We start from the raw sequence: 23,271 nt of genomic DNA on the forward strand, positions 1-23,271 counted from the left end.
CAATCATTTTGTAACCTCAAGTTGATCGTCAATACATTATGTTATCACTGACTTAATTGATTCTTGCACTTCAATACATAATCAAAACTTAACCTTTCCTCTAAGTACTTTTGTTACATCTTATTGATCAAATCCTCCTTATCAATCAACTAAGTGATAATTTATGAAACATATAAGCAATTGTCTTACTAGCATGTGGTAGGTTTCACATTAGTGACAAAAAAAAATTGAAACACAATCTTCTTCAAAAAAAATTTCTACTCAAATGATCTTTTCAATCATATATCAACAAGTTCACTATAGTTTCCACATGATCAGCTTCAACTATATATTGGGAGATACAATTTGGTTTCTTGCATGTCCATGACATCAATCTCTTTCCTAGAAAGAAGGCATCTCCACTAGTGTTTTTTTTGTCATCAATATTTCCTACCCAGTCAGAGTCAGTGAATAACTTCAGTTCAAATCTATCACTTCTTTTGTAATACAATCTATAGTCTTTTGTACCTTTCAGATATCTCATTATCTATTTCACTGCCATCATGTAATTGTCATTGAGATTTTCTAAAAATGTAGAAACTATCCCAACTTCTAATGCAATATTAGGTCTACTATGAATAATGTATTGCAATTTTCCAATTATGGATATGTATAATGTCTGGTTTACATTAGCAGTTTTGACATTCTTAGATAGTTTATGTCCTATAGACATAAGGTGCTCATTGGTCTAGAATCTTCCATTCCAAATGTCTTTAGTATATGCTTCATGTATTTGGATTGAGTTATGGAAATATTAAACTTTATTTGACATACTTTCAATCCAACAATAAATTTTATTTCACCAAAGATAGACATTTTAAATTCCTTCTTCATTTCATCAAAAAATGATTTGCATAATGCTTCAATTCCTCTAAATATTATATCATCAAAAAATATTCCATATAGAAGTACTTCATTGTTCTTACAATTCTTAAAATAATTATTCATTCATTCATACCATGCTCTTGGGGCTTTTTCAATCCATAAAGAGCTTTTTTCTGTTTACATTTCATACTCTTTGTGTCTAGATCTACAAATCCTTCAGGTTGTTCAATGTACACTTCTTCCTCATGTATATCATTCGAAAGTGTAGATTTAAAATTAATTTGGTATACCTCAAAATTATTGTAGGTTAGGTATGCAAGAAGAGTTCTAACTACTTTAATTCTCTCTACAAGAGAAAAAGTTTATCCATAATCAACTCCTTCTTCTTGGGCATATCCTTTGCATACTAGTAGTGTCTTGTTTCTTGTAACTTCACCATTTTTATTGAGTTTGTTTCTAAAAACCCATTTTGTTCTAATAATATTTTTATCTTTAGGTCATGGTACTAGGGCCCAAGTATTATTTTTCTTAATTAGTTTAATTTCCTCATTTATTTCCTAAATCCAATCTTCACTGTCTAGAGCATCTTTTACTAATTTGGGCTCAAATTCACAAACTAAGTGTTGGAAATATAAGAGGAGTAACTAAGAGGGGAGGGATGAATTAGTTACTACAATAATCAATCCCAAATCCCTTAGATGTCAATACAAATAAAAAATTTGATAAACTATATTCTGCTATAATTCGACAAACACACATGCACTTAGTTTACTCTAACAAATACTATAACTTAGCATAAGTGAATATACTAAAATAACAAAAATAAATCAAAAAATGCAAATCATAAGATTTATTCTATGATTAGCCTTAAGATTAACTTAGTTGCATGCATATAAGAGAAATGAACACAAGTGACACCAAGATTTAATGAGGAAACCCAATTTGGGAAAAACCACCAATAGCAAGTACTTACTAATTTTAACTCTTCTAAAGTGATCCCTGTTAGGAGCCAATCTTATTAAAATTTATAAAACACACTGTTAGGTGTGACCCTATTAGAGGATTTACTCACCCTATTAGGAGTGGCCTTGTTAGAGGTCTTTAGACACTTCATATAGAAATGCTACCTTGTTAGAGGATTTAAAAATAGTTGTTAAGATAACTCTATTAAGAGATTTAGATCACTATTACAATGGTTAGAGACTAAAAATGAGATGACCTAATTTTTAATGCAACTAAATTGTTGATTATAGATCTCAGTTCTGGATTGTATACTTAATCCTTCCTAGTCAAATGTATCTTGTAGCTCAATAATGATATTATGCTTATCCTTCTAATTCACTTCCTCTAAGCATCATCAAATCTTTTATTATGTTCCACTTTTTATTCAATCCTTAACTTGACCTTATATTTATATCTTAAACATCAATTAATTCATCTTTGATACAAATTAGAATACTTAATATTCACCTTCTTAGTTGGCTAGAACCAACAACTAAATTAATTGAACTCAATATGCCAAAACAAGAAAATCCTTTGTTAGCTGACCTTGCTCGGTAGACACTAACTTAGAAATGATTTTCCTATGTTAATCATGAACTCAACTAACACTTCATATTCACAAAGTTCCTTTAGTAACCAAGTGAGCTCAGTTAACACTAGTTACATCAAATATTTTCTTCATTAATCAAGTGATCTTGGTTAACACTCAATTTCTTCAAAATTTCCTTTAACAATTGAGTGAACTTGGTAGACACTGTCTTTTAAACTAGGTAAACTCTAAAATGCTCGACAAACACTAGAAATTGTCTTCATTTCCTAAGTGATATTGACATACACTAATTGGAAATCATATGAAATTTCGTGTAACATCAAAGACAATACACAATTAATCAATTGTTTTCAACAATCTCCCTCTTCGGAACTAATGGCAACACAACATATCATAATACAATAAAAAATTTAGAGAAAGAATAAAGTAAGGAACATATCTTTTGTTTCAATCCAATTATCATCCATGAGAACTCCCTCTATCAATATGAACTCTCTCTACATTTAGTTTCTCCCTATGTTAGCAAAACTCTATCTTCAACATCATCTTCTGATAGCAAACTTCCTTCTTTGATATTAGACCAAGTTCTCCTTCTTTTGATATCTCTAAACTAATAAAATTTCTATGAAATATGATAGGAAAATTCTACCTCTTTGACATCTCATGCCAAAGACAATATTCAGTGAATATCAATGTACCTCATGTACTAATTCATTTGTAATGTGCCTTGACAATACTACATCAACTGTATGATCTTAAATATGCTCTAGTTGGTGTATCACTAAATTGCATTTAGTGAGCTTTAGATAGGGGAATGACCTCTAACTTACCTCTTAGATACAAAAATGTATCCTTGAGTAGTGGCTTAGTGAATATATCTACAATTTTCTCTTTAGTATTCACATATTCCAATCTTACCTCTTTATCTTGTATCAATTCTCTCAAAAAATGATATTTTATAGAAATATGCTTGGTTTTGGTATGCATCATAGGATTCTTGGATATATTAGTTACACGAGTGTTATCATAGAATATAACCATTGGATCCTTGATCTCTATCTTCATACCTACAAACAACTTCTTAAACCAAACCAAATTGGAACAATTAAGTACTGCTACCACATATTTTACTTTTGTTGTGGATTGAGAAATACAATTATGCTTCTTGCTTCTCCAAGATACTAGTCTTTTACCAAGAAAGAATGCTCCACCACTTATGCTCTTTCTATCATCAACACTTCCTACCCAATTAACATTTGTGAATGCTTTCAAATCCAAATTGCCTCCTTTTTTGTACCATAATCCATAGTCTTCAGTATCTTTCAGATATCTCGTGATTCTCTTGATTTCCATCATGTGATTTTCTTTGGGATTTATTGAGAATCATACCACCATACCAACTACTAATCCAATATTAGGGCTTGTGCGCACTACATACTATAATTTTTCAATAATTGATCTATATTTGGCTTGATCTACCTTTTTGGAATTGTCATTCTTGGAAAGCTTATGTCTAGTAGACATAGGTGTTCTAACTATTTTTGAATCCTCTATTCCAAACTTTTTCAATATCTCCTTAATATATTTGTATTGAGTAATATAGATACCATCTTTCTTCTACTAGATCTGTAATCTGAAAATGAATTTTATCTCTCCAAACATGGACATCTCAAATTCTTTACTCATCTCTTCTAAAAATGCCTTGCATAAGTCATCATTTCCTATATATAAAGTGTAATCCACAAAGATTTTTTCCAATAGAATCTTCTTGTCTGGTCCTTCCTTGATATATAGACTATTTTTATCATTTTTTCTTTGAAAACTAATCTTTATCAAGTAGATACAAAGTCTTTCGTACCAAGATCTGGGAGCTTGCTTGAGACCATACAATGCTTTGTGCAATTTGTGGACCATATCTCTTTTGCTAGGATCTACAAAACCCTCAGGTTGTTCTATGTATACTTCCTCTATCACATCCCAATTTTTGACCTAATTTGAAATATAGCCATTGAGGTTCACATGAAGTCAGTTGGTAGTTTAATTTTTCATAATTTGGAAAAATGGTAAGATAGTTAGTCATTATAATTTCGAGTGAAGATATCAAGTTAGTTGATCATTTATCATGAATTCATAGAATTTAGAAGATTGTTAACCATTGCAATAATTTATGATTAAATAATTTATTATGATAATATGAATTTAATTATGAAGAAATCCCTTATAGGAAACATGTCAAAAGGGGTGGAAGAATTTTTAGACAAGAATCAGGTAGGGCATCACCATCACTAGCTAGATGGGTAGAGAACCTAGCAATTTGAAATAGGATACATCTGTGGAACCACATTAGTTATTTAAATATTTAATTTAATTAAAATAATTGAGTTAAAATATAAAACATATCTCAGGGATTTTAATTTATCTTTCATCATGTTATTTTAATAATAATTTATATATGTGCATATAATATAAAAATGATTTGGCATGATTATAATTTAATAATAAAGTGATGTTCACATGTAAATATAAATATAAGATTATGATAATGTTCAAATTATAATAACATTTGAATTATTATAATTTTTGAGTTATAATCTTTTGCCATTATTTTATGCTTTCCTTGTTTATAATTGATTAAATACTTGGAAATTTGAATCGATTATAATCTTCCAACTGTATGTTCTTGCTTTTAATCAATTTACATTGAACTAATGATTGGAAATCTATAGTTTTCTTGATAATATATGGAAGCCAAGAAGTCTTGGTTTTAACTTTTAAAAGCCTTGGTCAAGATTGAATATAAATGTATTTCTCAAAACCCATGAGGGGAGATAATCTAAGTACACCTTCTATACTATTAAACGTCATCTTGTTATACAATTAGATTCTTGCAAAAAAAACATCTTTAATCATTTGCTATGAACCCAATATATATCTTCTGCTATGAAAGTGAGGCCAAGGGCTCAAGCACTAAATTGTGGGAGAATAGGTTACTTCCAAGTCCTCAAGTCATTCTCTTGATTGGTAATCTTTAGAAAATGAATTGTGTAGTTTTTCTATGGAAAAGTTTAATATTTAGATATAGAGAAACATGGAACCAATCTTGTTTGAACTTGGTCGAATGCAAAAATCGTGTATGCATACTTACAGTTTATATTTATTTTCTCTTCCTTTTTGTATCCATGAACATCCTCAGCCAGTTATGAATAAATGTAGAGATAATCCAATATGTTTTTCTATAGATGACTAAGTTGTTTACTGTATCAAATTTCCAAATGGTCTTGATCTTAAATCAATTATGCAGCCTAATGCAGACTGAGATAGATATGATTGTTGAACAATTCTATATGATTGCAATACTCATAACATATACAATTCCTAGCTCAAAAATAGAATATTGATTCCATTATAGAATTTAAATTTTATATCATAACTTTGTTTTAAAAGAAAATAGTGGTCATATCAAAGAAAGCTTATATAAAAGTAATTTTCATATGCCCCTTAGATAAGGGATAGAAATATCAAGAAGAACTAGTAATTAAATTTCAAGGCAATCTTAATCTTTGCTAAAGACCCAGGTTGGACACATTGAATTGGTTATGAATATAAAATGTATTTTTACTCTTATGAAGATAGTATTAAGAATCTCTTGTTGAAGCCAAGAAAACATAGTACGGATCCATAACCATTGCATCGATGAATATTAGAATTAAACCATTGAAAATTATGGAATCTTTAAAGAACATGATCATGTAATCACAAATTTTGAAATGCTAGATGTATGTAATCTTCTAGTATAATTGGCAAAACTAGCTGTTCTATGGATTCCTAAACACCTACAACTTACTTGGCTATGTAGCCAAGAAAATAGGTGACGAGGTAAAAAATAGGAATCTATAATAACATGAAACAATAATTAGATGACATTTCATTGTTTAACATTTTTAATATTAATTAATTAATAACTCATGCATTAATTGTGATCTCCTATTTCCAAGTTGCATGTTAAAATACCAGAATGCCCATTGGATGGCAAGATAATTCCTACCAATTCTGGGTAGAGAGGGCCTTGTTAGAGATCATGTGGAGATAATTTGTGGTCTAAGGTTGGGTGGTTAAGCCCCTAAAAATGTTCCATATCTCCATAAGTTAGTGGATGTACATTAGACAAAGATAAGCCATACATTCAATTGGTGAAAACTAATATCACGTTATGATTAATATGCAAGAAGGTAAGATTAATTGAGTTATCTCATCATTACACCTAGATGTAAGAGATAGATTCATGGATTATTTTTCATTTATATGAATATTGAATTTAAGTATATTTTCTAATCTTGAGTTACTGTCATAGCTAAATAATTGGAAGGAAAGGAATATGAAGCCCTAATTGATTAAAGTGATAACTGGAACCCTAAATGATATAGTGGTATCATAAGCCCTAATTAAATCCATAGTATTAGAAACCCTAACTAAATCCATGGTATCAAAAGACCTAAGTGATACAATGACATTAAAAGCACTAAAAGATCCAAAGGTAATCGATACCCTAATGATTACAGTGGTAAGTGATGCCCTAATTTTATATAGTGGTATTTAATGATAATCCTCATTTGATTTTGATTTAACAAAGTTGGATAGAAGTCACTATTGTGATATTGTTATAGAGGTATTTGTGGACTAACACAAGTGGTTGCAGAAGTATCCCTACATTTGATATATTGATTTAAATTCCAAGGTATATGGATATTATTTTCTATATTAAAATCCTTGATGGTGTTTTAAGTTCTTAGTTAAGAATTTTTGTCCAACTAATTTTAATGGTAAATCATATTCACATGAACATGAATGATATAACTATCTTCCTATGAAATGAAGTGATAACTATATTTTCACTAAGCATGTTAATTGTTAATTAAGACCCAAGAAATCAAGATGTTACATCCTCATCAAGAATTCCATTCAAGAATGTAGATTTTACATCCATTTGATAAACTTTGAATCCTATGTGTGTTGTATATGTTAGTAAAGTTCTAACACCTAATCTGGCAACAAGAGAAATTTTTTCACCATAATCAATACCTTCTTCTTGAGAATAACCTTTACAAACTAACTTTTATTTTTTTCTTGAAACTTTTCCATCTTCATTTAGCTTATTTCTGAATACCCACTTTGTGCCAATTAAATTTTTATCCTTAGGTCTAAGAACAAGAGTCCAAGCCTTATTCTTCTCTATCTATTCTTTTCTTTGTTCATAGTTTCAATCCAAATTTCATTATCCAAAGCATGTTCAACATTTCTAGGTTCAAATTTAGTAAGAAAATATGTACATTTCAATTTTTTTATTGTCATTTTTCCAGCTGACTTGTCTCCAATGTTTTGATCAAGTGCATGGTGTATTCTAACATATCTTTCCAACATAGGTACTTTGGATTTAGAATATTTTCCACTAACCTCTTCATGATCTTCTATATTAATCTTGGGTTCCATTGTCTATGACTTAGGTTCATCTAACTCGATTTATTCATGCACTAGCTTGATAACTTTTGACTATGACTCAGGTCCTTTAGACTATTACTCAAGTTGCACTAGTTGTAATTCGATAACTTTTGGAGATTTTGGGGACTCGAAAGGTGAGGCCTTCTAACTTCCAAATATATTTGACAATGTATCAGGTTCATAGTAAACAATTTGTTTGCAATCCTTAGGTTTTTTGTTGCTTTCTTCTTCACTCTTTTCTACAAATTCATCAATTCTCACATGTGCACTTTCCATGATCTTATGAGTAGTTAAATTCAAACAGTTGTATAATTTACTTTTGCAAGAGCATCGTAGGAATATGCCTTCATCACCTTTGATATCAAATTTACCTTTCCTAGATTCCTTCAAGATTTAACATTTTATACCAAATACTTTCAAGTAACTTACATTGGGTTTCTAGCTATACCATATTTAATAAGGAGTTTTATTTGAGTCTTTCTTCAACTATACTATATTCAAGGTATGCACTCTAGTATTGATTGCTTCCTTCCAATATTTGAGTGCAACAATTTTTTCTATCATTAAGGCTCTTGCACAATCTATGATGGATCTGTTCCTTCTTTTAGCTATACCATTCTATTGAGGTGTACTAGGGGTTGATACTTGTCTCTTGATTCCTTTTTCAATGTAAAATTCATTAAACTCGTTGGAAATGAATTCACCTCCTCTGTCTGATCTCAAACATTTCAGCTTCTTTTTAATTTCTTTGTCTACTCTTGCCAGATACCACTTAAATTTTTGAAAAGCTTCATATTTTTATTTTAGATACATTACAGTCATCATTCTAGAAAAATCATCAACAAATACAATAAAATATGTATCTCCACTATATCTCTCTATTCCAATAGGTTAGCATATGTCTATATGTACTAGCTCCAAGATTTCTTCTAAATGATAGTCTTTTCTTTTGACACTTGTCTTTCTTATCTTACCAATTTGACAATTTTTGCATAGACACATATCAGGTTTCCTTAGAATAGGAATACCTCTTATTCTTTTGTTTTTTCTTATCTTGACCGAATTATCAAAGTTCACATAACACAATCTTTTTTTCCATAACCATCTTTCTTCTACTTGAGCAATAAAACATGATCGTTCACTAAGATCTAGGTAGAATAGGTTACCTTTTGTTTGTTTTCCAGACCCAACTAGATTTCCTTTTCCAACCAGAAGTTTAGCCTTCCCATTCGTGAATTCCACCTTGAATCCAATGTTATCTAATTGTGCCACACTTAGTAGATGATTATTTATTCCTTCAACCTAACAAGCATTGTCACATCTAAGTTAATTGGTTAGTGAGATCCAACCTTTTCCCCTTATGAAACAACGCTCATTATTTCCAAATCTCACACTACCACCATCATAATGATCCATGTGTTCAAGTTTTGTTTTTTTACTAGTCATATGATGTGAGCAGCCACTATCAATAATCCATTTATCATTTTTTCTAACATGAGAGATAAGTTCCATTTTATCTCCATCATTAGATTCATCTTTTACAACAATATAAACCATTTCATCATCTTCACCACTATCTAAATTGTTAGCCATAAAACAAGATTTCTTACCTTTGTCTTTGTAGTCCTTGAAGTTCTTAAAATCCTTCTTGCCTTTGTACTTGTTGTGCCTCTTTTCATCTTTTTCTTCTTTATTTGGGCACCTTGTGGAAATGTGTCTAGCTTCTTCACAAGGAAAATAGATTAGAGGAATCTTACCTTTATTCTTTCCTTTGTCTTTGGGATACCTTCTTGCAAGAAATGCTTCAATAGATTCAAGATAACTATTAGAACTATCTTCCTCTTCACTTTCAGATTGTTTTCTTTTAGATCTTTTAGCATTCTTCTTGAGTGATACCTTGGCTTCAAATGTAGACTCAAGATTACTAGAACTAGGAATACAATTATCATAGTTATCTAGTTCAAATGATGTCAATTTTCCAACTAGAGCATCCAAAGTTATATTGTTATTTGTATCACATCTCATCTCTTGAATAGAAGACACTTTGATTGCATAGATAGGAAGAAGGGTTGTAAGTACCTTGCTTACCACTATTATATCTTGAATTTTTTCACCAAAGGCTTTGATACCACTTACACTGGCTTTGATTCTTTCAACATATTGTACAATGTTTTCATCATCTCTCATTTTCATCTGATCAAACATCCCTCTAAGATTTTCAAGTTTGGCTCTCCTTACATTGTCATCTCCTCGATAGATGGCTTTTAGCTTGATCTACATTTCATAAGCAGTTCCACAATCTTTAACCTCATCAAATTCAATATAGTTGAGAGGTGAACCAATATCAATCATCATGATATTATGACTTTTCTTCTTTGCAATTTCTACAATATGCATAGTTCTGGTAGGAACCTTGTATTTGGTATCTAGATTCTTTAGCCTTGAATCTCTAATGGTTGCCAAGTGTAGCTTCATGAGTTTTTTCCATGCCTTGAAGTTATCTCTGTTAAGCTTTGGGATCTCCTTTCTATAAGACATCATGATCTTTAGCTTAGGTCCTTGAAACCTTTTTTGCAAGCACCAAAAGCTCTGATACTAATTGTTGGAAATATAAGAGAAGAAACTGAGAGGGAATGGGTGAATCAATTACTACAAAAATAAATGCTAGATCCCTTAGATGTCAATACAAATCAAAACTCTGATAAATTGTATTCTGTTGTAACTCAGAAAATGCACATGCACTCAATTTAGTCTAAAAATACTATAACTCAACAATAACTAAACGTACTAAAATAACGGAAGTAACTCAAAAAATTCAAATCATAATAAGTTTTTTGTGATTAGTCTTAAGATTAACTTAGTTGCATACACATAAAAGAAATGAATACAAGTGACACCAATATTTAACATGGAAACTCAATTTGGGAAAAAACTACGGATTGCAACTAGTTACTAATTTTCACTCTTCTAAAGTGGGCCCTATTAGGAGCAAATCCTATTAAAGGTTAAAAAATACACTATTAGGTTTGACCCAATTATATGATTTAATCACCCTATTAGTTGTGGCCTTATTAGAGCTCTTTAGACACTTCAAATAGAAATGCCACCTTGTTAGAGGATTTACAAATCTTAAGCCAACCCTATTAAGAGATTTAGATCACTACTATAGTGGTTAGAGAGTAAAAATGAGATTACTTGATTTTGGATGCAACTAAATTGTTGATTATAGATCTCAATTCTAACTTTTATAGTTGATCCTTCCTAATCGAATGTATCTTTGCAGCTGAATAAGGATATTTTTTTTATCCTTCTAATTTGCTACCTCTAAGCATCATCAAATCTTCTATTATGTTCCACTTCTTATTCAAACCTCAACTTGACCTTATATTTATATCTTACAGATTTTTAGGTTAGTTCAAATACAAATTAGAATACTTAATATTTATCTTCTTAGTCATCTAGAACTAACAACTAAATCAATTGAACTCAATATGCCAAAACAAGAAAATCCTACATTAGCTAACCCTACTCAATAGATACTAACTCAAAAATGATTTTCTTGTATTAACCAAGTGAACTCAGTTAACACTACATATTCAAAAAGTTCCTTCGGTAACCAAGTGATCTCAGTTAACACCGGTTCCATCCAACATTTTCTTCATTAACTGAGTGAGCTTAGTTAACACTCAACTTCTACAAACTTTCCTTTGACAACCAAGTGAACTTGGTAGAAACTATCTTCTAAACTAGGGAAAACTCTAAAATGCTTGACAAACATAGGAAGCTTTCTTCATCACTTGAGTGAGCTCAGGATACACTAATTGGTAATGATATGACATTTTGTGTAATATCAAAGACAATACACAATTAATAAATTGTTTTGACCACTAAGGATATATCAACTTTGAGTCTTTTCCTTTTCATAATAATTGATTCAAAATTACCAATGATTTGTTCAGATTTTTGATGTCTTCTTCAAAAATTTCCTAGCATAGGTGGTTTCCTTTTCTTTCCTTCAACAATTTCATCTTGGAAAATATTCTCAAGCTCATTTTATCTTTCTTGTTCAGGTCTAGTCCAGATTTTGCATGCTTGGCATTCTCTCTTTGATGGTCAACATTACCTCTCTATGACTTGGAAGCTTTAGTCTATTGCTTGACAACCACTATCTATTTCTCTATGATTTTTTTTTATACTTCATCATTTCATATTTGCTGAGAAATTGAAGCTTGGTTTGTTTGTTCATTTGGAGTGTTGGAAGCACCATCATCCACATAGATGAATGTACTATAATCTTCAAGTTCTTCATTGTATGCAATACCACTTCTTTGTGCAAACTCATCAACTTTTGTATTTGCACTTTGTAAAACTTTGATATTGTTAGAGTTTAAACACTTGTAAGATTTACTCTTCGTGGAATATCCTAGGAATATGCCTTCGTCACTCTTTTCATGAAGTTTTCCATTCCTATTATCTTTAAATATATATCATCTACTTCCTAATATTTTTAAATATTGCACATAAGGAGCATATCCATACAATAGCTTTTAAAATCAAAAGGTCCACATAGGTTGTTATTAACCAATTCCAAAATATCATGAGAAGTATATGTTTTACTCTTGAAACTAGACTTGGTCATTTTTCCCAATTGACATTGTTTACACATAGCATTATAAGGCTTCTTCAATTTAGGCAACCCTCTTACATTCTTCATTTAACTAATATTCACCAAATTGTCAAATTTCACATGATGTTACCTCTTGTTCCATAACCAAACATCTTCTTGTTGTGAAAACAAACATATCTCATTAGATAAATCTAGATAGAACAATTTACCTATTGTTTGATCATCACTTTCAATCTGCTTACTTTCAACATCATATATCTTAGCCATACTGTGATGAAATTCAACTCTATAACTTGATTTTTTCAGAAATGAAACACTAAGAAGATTATAGTTAAGTCTTTCAATGTACTAAATATTATGACATCTAGTCATGTTAGTCAGTTGAATAGTAACTTTAACTTTTACAACACATGGGATATCATTACCAAATTTAACATATCCACCTTTGTATGGACCAATATCCTCAAATTTATCTTTATCATTAGTCATATGATTGGAAGATCCACTCTCACTTATCCATCTATAATTTTGATTTACAATGAGATTAATATAGTTTTCTCCTCTTCATTAGAATCTTCTTTCATAGCAACGTAGATAGCTTCAATATCATTGCTTTTAGATTCTTTATCAATTTTTTATTCAACAATATAACAATATTTCTTACATTTTTCATGTTTTTTTCCTTGGTAGTCTCTATCATCTCTTCTTCCTTTGTACTTGTTTTTCTTCCTTTCATCCTTATCCTCTCTTTCAGGATACCTAACAACAATATGAAAAACTTTGTTTCATGAGAATGAAATAATGGGTAGTTTAAGTTTATATTTACCTCTTCCTCTTCCAAATATTTTTGCAATGAGGGCTTCAAGCTCATCATTAGAACTATCACTATCAATCTTCACATATTTTCATTTCCTTTTGCTAAGAACCAATTGTGACTTAAAAGAAGATTTAATAGCAGCAAGTGTATAGTTATCAAAGCTAGACATCTCAAAAGTAGTAAGTATACCAATTACACCTTCCAAAGTCAAAGTGTTACCTAGTGTGCATCTTAATCCTTGAATTTCTAATAGTCTAATGGAATATATAGGAAGTATAGTCCTTAATACCTTTCTTATTACTATTTCATCTTTGATTTTTTTATTTTCACCATGAATAACATTAACAAATCCTTTGACCCTTGTACAATATTGCACTATATTCTCACATTGCATCATTCTCATGTCATCAAATTTACCTCTTAGTCTCTCTTATTTGGCTCTCAAGACATTGTCATCACCTACATATATAGTTTTCACTTTTTCCCACATCTTCTTTACACTATCACATTCTTTTAAGTCATCAAACTCAGCATAGCTTAGGGTCAAGGCCATCTCCAACATTGCTTGATTATATTCATGCTTTTTCTTCAATTGATCAGCTATCAGAGTAGTTGTTATCTTCAAATACTCATTGTCCACAAATTTGATAGTAGCATCACTGATACTAGATATGTGCATCATCATCAAAGTTTTCCACATAGGAAAGTTATCATTGTTCATCTTTGCTACCTTTCTTTTGTGAGTCATGATCTTTTAGCTTTAAGTACCTTCAAAAATTTCTTTGTAAGCAATTAGCTCTAAAAAAAATTGTTACAAAGGTTTAGAATAACTGAGGGGAGGGGGAGGGGTGAATTAGTTACTGAACATCCATAACTACTATTTAAATAATTAAAAATCAAAACAATCATTATTTTTCTTATCCTAATGTTACTAGATCTCTATTGTACTAATAAACACAATTATTTTCTTGCACATAACATACTTTATTGAATGTAAACATTATCAAATGTAAGACATATATAAAAAATTCAACACAATTTTGGACAATAGGATTTTCCATGGAAACCCAATTTAGGAAAAACCACCAGCAACATGTCACCACTTTTTCACTCATTCAAAGTGAGCTCTGTTAGCAGCCAACCCTGTTAAAATTTATGATACACATTGTTAAATCTGTTCTAGTTAGAGAATTTAATCACCATGTAAGGAGTGGCCTTGTTAGAGGACTTTGATCATTCCATTTAGAAGGTAACCTTATTAAATTATTTACATAGAATATTAAATCCTTCAAATGACTGTTAGGTAAACCTCTATTAAAAGGATTTTAATACAAACTTTTTACAATGATTAGAAAGAAAACAATAGGCTTTTGATCTGTATAATTCTAACTCACTTTGCAAGTTTAGATCATTGTTCAGTTCATGTATTGATTCAATGATAAGCTCCATGTTGTCCTCTTTGTTATTGATTCACTCAGAGACCCTTTAAGAAATGAATCTTCTTCTTTCAACAAAATTTAATCCATCTGCTCAAATCTACTTATCAATATCAATAGCATCTATACAAGGAAGCTCATTTTTCTTTGCACTTACTCTTACACACTTGTGTTTACTGTTCTATGTCTCTGATCCAATTTTCTCTTTACACCTCTCCTTTTATGTTTTGTCTATACCTCTTTAAATATGTAATTCTTTCTTTTCCATTTTTTGTGACCATCATAGATCTTAGGATTTAAGATCTAGATCATTAGATTCATTGTATCTATTTATCTTCCTTCTTTTCTATAATCTTCTTATCGATCGAATTAGGTCATAGGTATTCTACCTAATCCTCTTCTTGAATTGAATGATCCAACTCATCAATATTATCTTCAACATAGTTTACATATCTCAAAAAATCATCTGAGATATCTAGAAACCATGATTTCCTCAAATTCATTCAAAACATTATTACTCAACAATCACTTAATCACTCAGTTAATGTAAAATTTTTGGCTTAGTACCAACTATCTTTCTTGTTCAATGCTAGATTTTATCGACACTTATTGTAGCTTGGCTAACACTAGCATCACTCATCAGTCCTTAATATTTTACTCTATTTCTTGACTTATTGTTACATTTTAGATATAAAAAATCACTTTCTATTATCAAAGTCTAAGTAATCAAATATCCACTATAGCTTCCCTTCCATAACTCAAGATTTTTTTTGCATGCTATTGTTATGAGAAATTTCTCAAATCCTCTTCATCAATCAAATATATATGATATTTAGATTATGTAGCAATATGTCTTATCAGTAGATTTGACATCAATGATAAAACAACAACTATTCCAATTGAAAGTTTCCAATAATCTCCCTCTTTGGCATTGATGGAAATAACTCAATATCTTAATCACCTCAATTTATCTTACTTTGTTACCATTAAATCCAAAATATTTCACTATCATGAGTGATCAATATCCTTATTTTCATTCTTATTCTCTATCATGAGTTTCTCCCTATGAGCTAATAAATCTCCCTCATGGATACATATGTCCTACAATAGTATATCTCTCTCTTTTGTATATCCCTCCCTCTTTTTCTCTTTTTCTTAGTATATCTTCTTTATCTTCCTCTTTGACAACAATTCCAAAGACACTTAGATTTCTTGGCTTCAATAACTTCATATATTTAGACTATGTAGATATTTGAATGTCTACTTGATTTTTGTCAACTTATTATGATTGATTGGTTATGGTATACTAGATTATCTATCTTAGGCATCATCCAAAGTAGATTGATTTTGCATCAATGTGTAGGATATTTAGATTAGCACATTTGATACAATGCACATTTTCTTCTTAAGTTTCTTTTTTTAGAATAATCACCCCTCATTTACCTCTAATTTATTCATGAGCATCTTTAGGAAAAGCTTTGGTGAATATCTTAACAATTTTTTCTTTGGTGTGTATATATTATAACTTCACTTCTTTATTTTGAACTAGTTTCCTTAAGTAGTGATTCTTGATAGAAATGTTGTTTATCTCTATGTGAATTAGTGGATTCTTTGAAATGTTAATAATAGTTGTGTTATTACAATAGATAACCACTGGATCTGTATTCTCTTCCTTAATTCCTTTCATTAATTGCTTGATCCACATAATTTTTGAATAGTTTACTATAGTTGCTACATACTTAGCTTTAGTTGTTGATTGGGAGACACAGTTCTATTTCTTGCTTGCCCATGACACCAATCTCTTTCCTAGAAAGGATGCATCTCGATTAGTTCCTTTTGCATCATCAATATATCTTGCCCAATCAAAGTTGGTGAATACTTTTAGTTCAAATTTATCACTTCTATTGTAATAAAATCCATAATCTTCCATAGCTTTCAAATATCTCATTATCCATTTCACTACCATTGTGTAATCATCTTTAGGGTTTTCTAAAAATCTAGAAACTATCCCAACTATTAATACAAGATCAAGTCCACTATGAACAACATATTCCAATTTTCCATTCATGGATTTGTATACTATTTATATCATAGCAATAGATTCATCATTCTTAGATAGCTTATGTGTTGTAGATATAGGTGTGCTAGCTAGACTTAAATATTCCATTCCAAAAGTCTTTAGTATCTCCTTGATGTATTTGGATTGAGTAATGAAAATACCAAACTTCATTTGACATACTTGCAATCCAACAAGGAATTTTATATTACCAAACATAGACATTTTACATTCCTTCTTTGTTTCATCAACAAATAATTTGCATAATACTTCTCTTCCTCCAAATAGAATATCATTAACAAATACTTTAGATAGAAGTACTTCATTGTTCTTACCATTCTACAAATACAAATTATTTTTATCATTTGTCCTTTCAAAACTAATATTCACCAAATAATTATGCAATCTTTCATGTCATTCTCTTGGCACTTGTTTCAATCTATAAGGAGCTTTGTTCAGTTTACATACCATATTCTTCTTATCGAGATCTACAAATCCTTCAGGTTGTTAAATGTACACTTCTTTCTCTAGTATACCATTCAAAAATTTAGATTTGATATCCATTTGATATACCTTAAAATTATTGTAGGTTGTGTATGCAAGCAGAATTCTAGCTCATTCATGTCTTGCTACAGGAGAAAAGGTTTCTCCATAATCAACTCCTTCTTGAGCATATCGTTTAGATACCATTCTTGCCTTATTTCTTGTAACTTCAGTATTTTCATCGAGTTTCTTTCTAAAAACCCATTTTATTCCAAAAAAATGTTTTTCTTTAGGTCTTGGCACTAGGCTTCAAGTATTATTCATCTCAATCAGTTCAATTTCCTCATTTATTTCGTGAATCCAATCTTCATTGTCTAGAGCATATTTTACTCATTTGGGCTCTAATTTACAAAGTAAGAATGTATCATATTTGAGTCTTTCCCTTGTCATAATACTTGATTCAACATCATCAATTATTTATTTAGGTTTGTGATGTCTTCTTTCAAATTTTTCTAGTACAGGTGGTTTCCTTCTTTGTTCTTGAATAGGTTCATCTTGGAAAATAATCTCAAGCTCATTGTCTCTTTCTTATTTAGGTTCAGGTCTAGATTTTGCATGCTCGGTATTCTCTCTCTAATGGTCAGCATTTCCTATCTATGACTTAGCATCCTCAATTTGTTTCTCGACACCCTCTATCTCTTGCTCACCAATTTTTTATTGCACTTAATCATTTCCTATTTGTTTGGAAATTGTAGCTTGGTTCACTTGTTCATTTAGAGTGTTGTGAGCAACATCATCCACATAGATTAATTTACAATAATATTCAAGGTCTTCATTGCATGCAATTTCCCTTCTTTCTACAAGCTCAACAAATTTCACATTTGCACTTTGCACAACTTTGTTAGTGTTAGAGTTTCAGCACTTGTAAGATTTACTCTTGGTGGAATATTCTAGGAATATACCTTCATCACTCTTTCCATCAAGCTTTCCATTCCTATTTTATTTAAGTATATAGTATTTACTTCCAAATATTTTGAAAGATTTCACATTAGGAGCATATTCATACCATGGTTCAAAAAGTGTAGCGTTTGTACCTTTCTTGACTTGTACTCTATTTAGGGTATAGACAACAATACTAACAACTTCACTCCAATACTTCTTTGATACATTCTTCTCCATATTTAATGTTCTTTCACCATCTATTATTGATTCATTTCTCCTTTTAGCTATCACATTCTAAGGAGGGGTCCTTGATGCTAACATCTATCTTTTGATTCCTTTATCATTATAGAATGTATTGAACTCATTGGAAATGAATTCACCACCTCTATCAGATCTCAAGAACACTAGACTCTTCCCTAATTCTTTTTCAACTCTAGCTAAATACCACTTGAAAAATTGAAAAGTATTAGATTTAGCTTTAAGAAACATCACAATCATCATCCTAGAATATTCATCAACAAATAGAATGAAATACTTATTTGCATAATAGATTTGAACATCAATAGGTCCACATAGGTCATTATTAACCAATTCCAAAATATCACTTTAAATATATTTTTTTCTCTTGAAACTATACTTTTTCATTTTTCCCGATTGAAATTATTTACACATAGCATTATTAAGCTTCTTCAATTTAGGAAACCTTCTTACTTTCTTCATTTTACTAATATTCACCAAATTTTTTAAGTTCACAGCACATATCCCCTTGTGCCTTAACCAAACATCTTCTTGTTGTGCAAACAAACATGGCTCATGAGATAAATCTAAATAGAACAAGTTGCCTCTTGTCTGATCATCACTTCCAATCAACTTACTATCAGCATCATATATCTTGGCTTTCTTATGATGGAATTTAACTCTATAACCTAATTTGTTCAGTTGTGAAACACTCAATAGATCATAGTTATGTCCTAAAACCAAATAAACACTATCACATTTTATATTGTTAGTTAGTTGAATAGTACATTTACCTTTTACAACACATGTGATACCATTACCAAATTCAAAACATCTACTTTTGTATGGACCAATATGCTCAAATTTATCTTTATCACTAGTCATATGATTGGAACATCCACTATCAATTATCCATCTATCACTTTCGTTTACATATGAGATTAGTGCAATTTTATCATCTTCGTCAAAATCTTTTTTCATAGAAACATAGATAGCTTCATTATCATTTCTTTCAAATTTAATTTTAGTTTCTTCTTTACCAATATAACAAGATTCCTTACCTTTGTCATCTTTGTTTCTCTTCTAGTTTCAGTCATCTCTTCTTCCTTTGTACTTTCTTTCCTTACTTTCTTCCTTATCCTCTCTGTCAGGACACCTAGCAGCAATATGACCAACTTTGTTGCATAAGAAACTAATAATAGGTAGTTTACCTTTATATTTACCTCTTCCTCTTCAAGATATTTTTGTAATAAGGGCTTCAAGTTCATCAAGCTCATCATTAGAACTATCACTATAACTCTTCACATATTTTCCTTTCCTTTTGCTAAGAACTAATTGTGACTTAAAAGAAAACTAAATAGTAGCGAGTGTATAGTTACTAAACTTAGACATCTCAAAAGTAATAAGTCTACCAATTACACCTTCCAAAGGAAAAGTATTACTTGGTGTACATCTTGGTTCTTGAATTGTAGACACTCTAATGGCATATATAAGAATTAGAGTCCTCAATACCTCGATTATTACTCTTTCATCTTTGATTTCTCAATTTGCACCATGAATAGCATTAAAAACTTCTTTGACTCTTGTGTAGTATTTCACTATATTCACACCTTCCATCTTTCCCATGTCATCAAATTTACCTCATAGTTTCTCTAATTTAGCTCTCAAGATACTGTCATCACCTCCATATATGATTTTTAGTTTGCCCCACATCTTCTTTTCACTATCACATTATTTTAAGTCATCAAACTCAGCATAGTTTAGGGTTGAGACATTCTCCAACATTACTTGATTGTCATCTTTCTTTTTATTTAGTTGATTATTTGTCAAAGGAGTAGTTGTTATCCTCACATACTCATTGTCTACAAAGTTGATGGAAATATCTCTGATACCAGATATGTGTAACATCGTCAAGATTTCCCATGTAGGAAAGTTCTCATTTTTAAGGTTTGAAACCTCTCTTTCATGAGTCATGATGTTTTAGCTTTGAGTACCTTCAAACTCTCCTCTGTAAGCACTCATCTCTAATACCAATTATTAGAAATGTTTACAATAAAGGAGAACAATGGTGAATTACTAACTCAAGGTTCTTAAGTAAAATTTCAACAATTAAACATCAAAACATTCACTTTTCTTTATATCATCATGTTACTCGATCTCTACAGTATTGATAAACAATATTATTGTCCTATAGAACATACTCTATTGAATGTAAACATTATCAAATATAAAACATATAAAATATTCAACATGAATTTTGACAATAGGATTTTACATGGAAACCCAATTTGGGAAAAACCACCTACAACATTTCACCACTTTTCCACTCTTTAGAAGTGAGTCCTATTAGGATCGATTCCTATTAAAGATTACAATAGACGTTGTTAAATGTGACTTAGTTAGAGGATTTAATCACCCTGTTAGGAGTGGCCTTGCTAGAGGACATTGATCATTCCATTTAGAATGTCACCTTGTTAAAGAATTTACATAGACAATTAAGTCCTTAAAATGACTATTAGGTCAACCTTCTTTAAAAGGATTTCAATGCAAAATTGTTTATAATGATTAGAAACAAAATAGTAGGGTTTGTATTTGTATGATTACAATTCACTTTGCAAGTCTAGATCACTATTTAGTTCATGTGGTTATTCCCTAATAATCTCCCCATTGTCATCTTTTTTCTTGATTCTCTTGGAAACCCTTTAAGAAATGAATCTTCTTCTTTCAACAAAACTTAAGCCATTTGCTCAGATCTATTTATCCATATTAGTAGCATTTGTGCAAGAAATATCCTTTTTCTTTGCACTTTATCTTACACATTTGTGTTCACCTATGTCTTTATTTACTTCACATTTCTCTTTATGCCTCTCCTTTTAATTTTGGATCTATACTTCTTTAAATAGATCTCTCTTTTCTATTTTCTATGGTCATCGTAGATCTAAGGATTTAAGATGTTGTTTGAAAAGTTCATTTTATCGATTCATCTTCCTTCTTTTCTAAAATCTTGTTATCCATAGAATTAGATCATAGGTATTGTACCTAATCCTCTCCTTGAATTTAATAATCCAACTTATCAATATTATATTCAACATAGTTTACATATCTCTAGAAATCAACTGAGTCTATTGGAAATCATGATTTTCTCAAATTCATTCAAAATTATTTTACTCGACAACCACTAAGTTCTGACACTTGGTCATCACTTAATCACTCAGTCACTATAAAAGATTTGTCTTGGCATCAACAATCTTGCTCGGATGATACTAATGGTTGGTCAATACTAGATTTTCTTGGCACTTACTATGGCTTGCTTGACACTAGCATCACTTGGCATTCCTTGATATTTTACTCTATTGTTCCACTAAGCTTTACATGTTTTATATAAAAAAACACTCTCTTGTCAAAATCTAACTAATAAAATGTCCATTGTAGCTTCATTTGCATAACTCATCCTTTCCTCAAGGTGCTATTGTTATGAGAAATTTCTTAAGTCCTCTTCATCAATCAAATAGATATGACATTTAGACCAAGTAGAAATATATCTTATCAATAGATTTGACATCAATTTTTCCAATTGTAACTTTCCAACAAGAGGTAAGTTAGGGTTCATTCTCCTATCTCAAGAAAACTAAGAAGAGATGCTACATGATACTAAATGTTGTGATCATAATATCTTAAAAATTGATGCAAGAGGTCACACTTTAGGAGCAGCCTAAAGGTGTGAAATGGAATATACTAAAAAATGAGAAGATGAGGCTTTAATGAATTCATGATGAAATGAAATTTCTATATATCAGTAAGAATAGTGACATGATGATGTATGGAAATTTGATTTCTTTGACATTGTTGTCAAAGAGGGAGTGGCTCGAATGATTAAGTTTATAAGAGATTGAGTATGGGAGAGATTGGCACGATTAAGTTACCATACTAGTTATCATAGAGAGAGAGAGAGAGAGAGAGAGAGAGAGAGAGAGAGAGAGAGAGAGAGAGAGAGAGAGAGAGAGAGAGAGAGAGAGAGAGAGAGAGAGAGAGAGAGAAATTTATCAATAATAATGACTCTTGTCAAGAGGGGAGACATATTGTTGACTTGTGAGATGTTGTATTGAAATTACAGAGCTAATAGTGCAAGTATTGAACTTTTGGATTGCATGGTAATATGTGATGCATATGAAGTAGTAGATTTTTTGATCAATAATAAAGAGGGAGATTGTTAAAAATTATAATTAGAACAATCATTATGCTGCCATTAATGTCAAACCTATTGGTAAGATAATATATCATACCTAATAGAGAGACATTTACTAACAGTGCATAGTTCCATAGCTATTGATTGATGAAGAAGATTTGAAAATAATATATAGCAAGGTAAGATAGATAGTGTTATTGAGGTGATGAGAAGTTAAGTATCATGAAAATATAATGGGTACCTAGTAAGTTTTTCATTGACAAGATAATGTGTTGTTCAATAAATACATGAGGTGAAGAAGATAGTTTGATGAAATCTAAAATTGATACAAGTCATATGGTTAATATTGACTAAGAAATGACATTAGTTGGTCAATGAAGGAGTTGAAGTAGAAGATTAAAAAACTTAAGTAGAAGCTGAACAAAAAGGTTCAAGGTGGGTCCTAGTCATTACCAAGAAAATGCATATAGCGATTGAGCATAGTAATGGTCGATCAATCTAATTGAATTTGAGTTCTAAAACATACTGTATCTTGATTTACACAATGATGACCAAGCTAAAGAACACACTAATCA

The sequence above is a fragment of the Cupressus sempervirens genome, chromosome 2, assembly GCF_028749045.1.
Source record: "Cupressus sempervirens isolate cs-2001-9-10 chromosome 2, ASM2874904v1, whole genome shotgun sequence".
In the NCBI taxonomy this organism is placed as follows: Eukaryota; Viridiplantae; Streptophyta; class Pinopsida; order Cupressales; family Cupressaceae; genus Cupressus; species Cupressus sempervirens.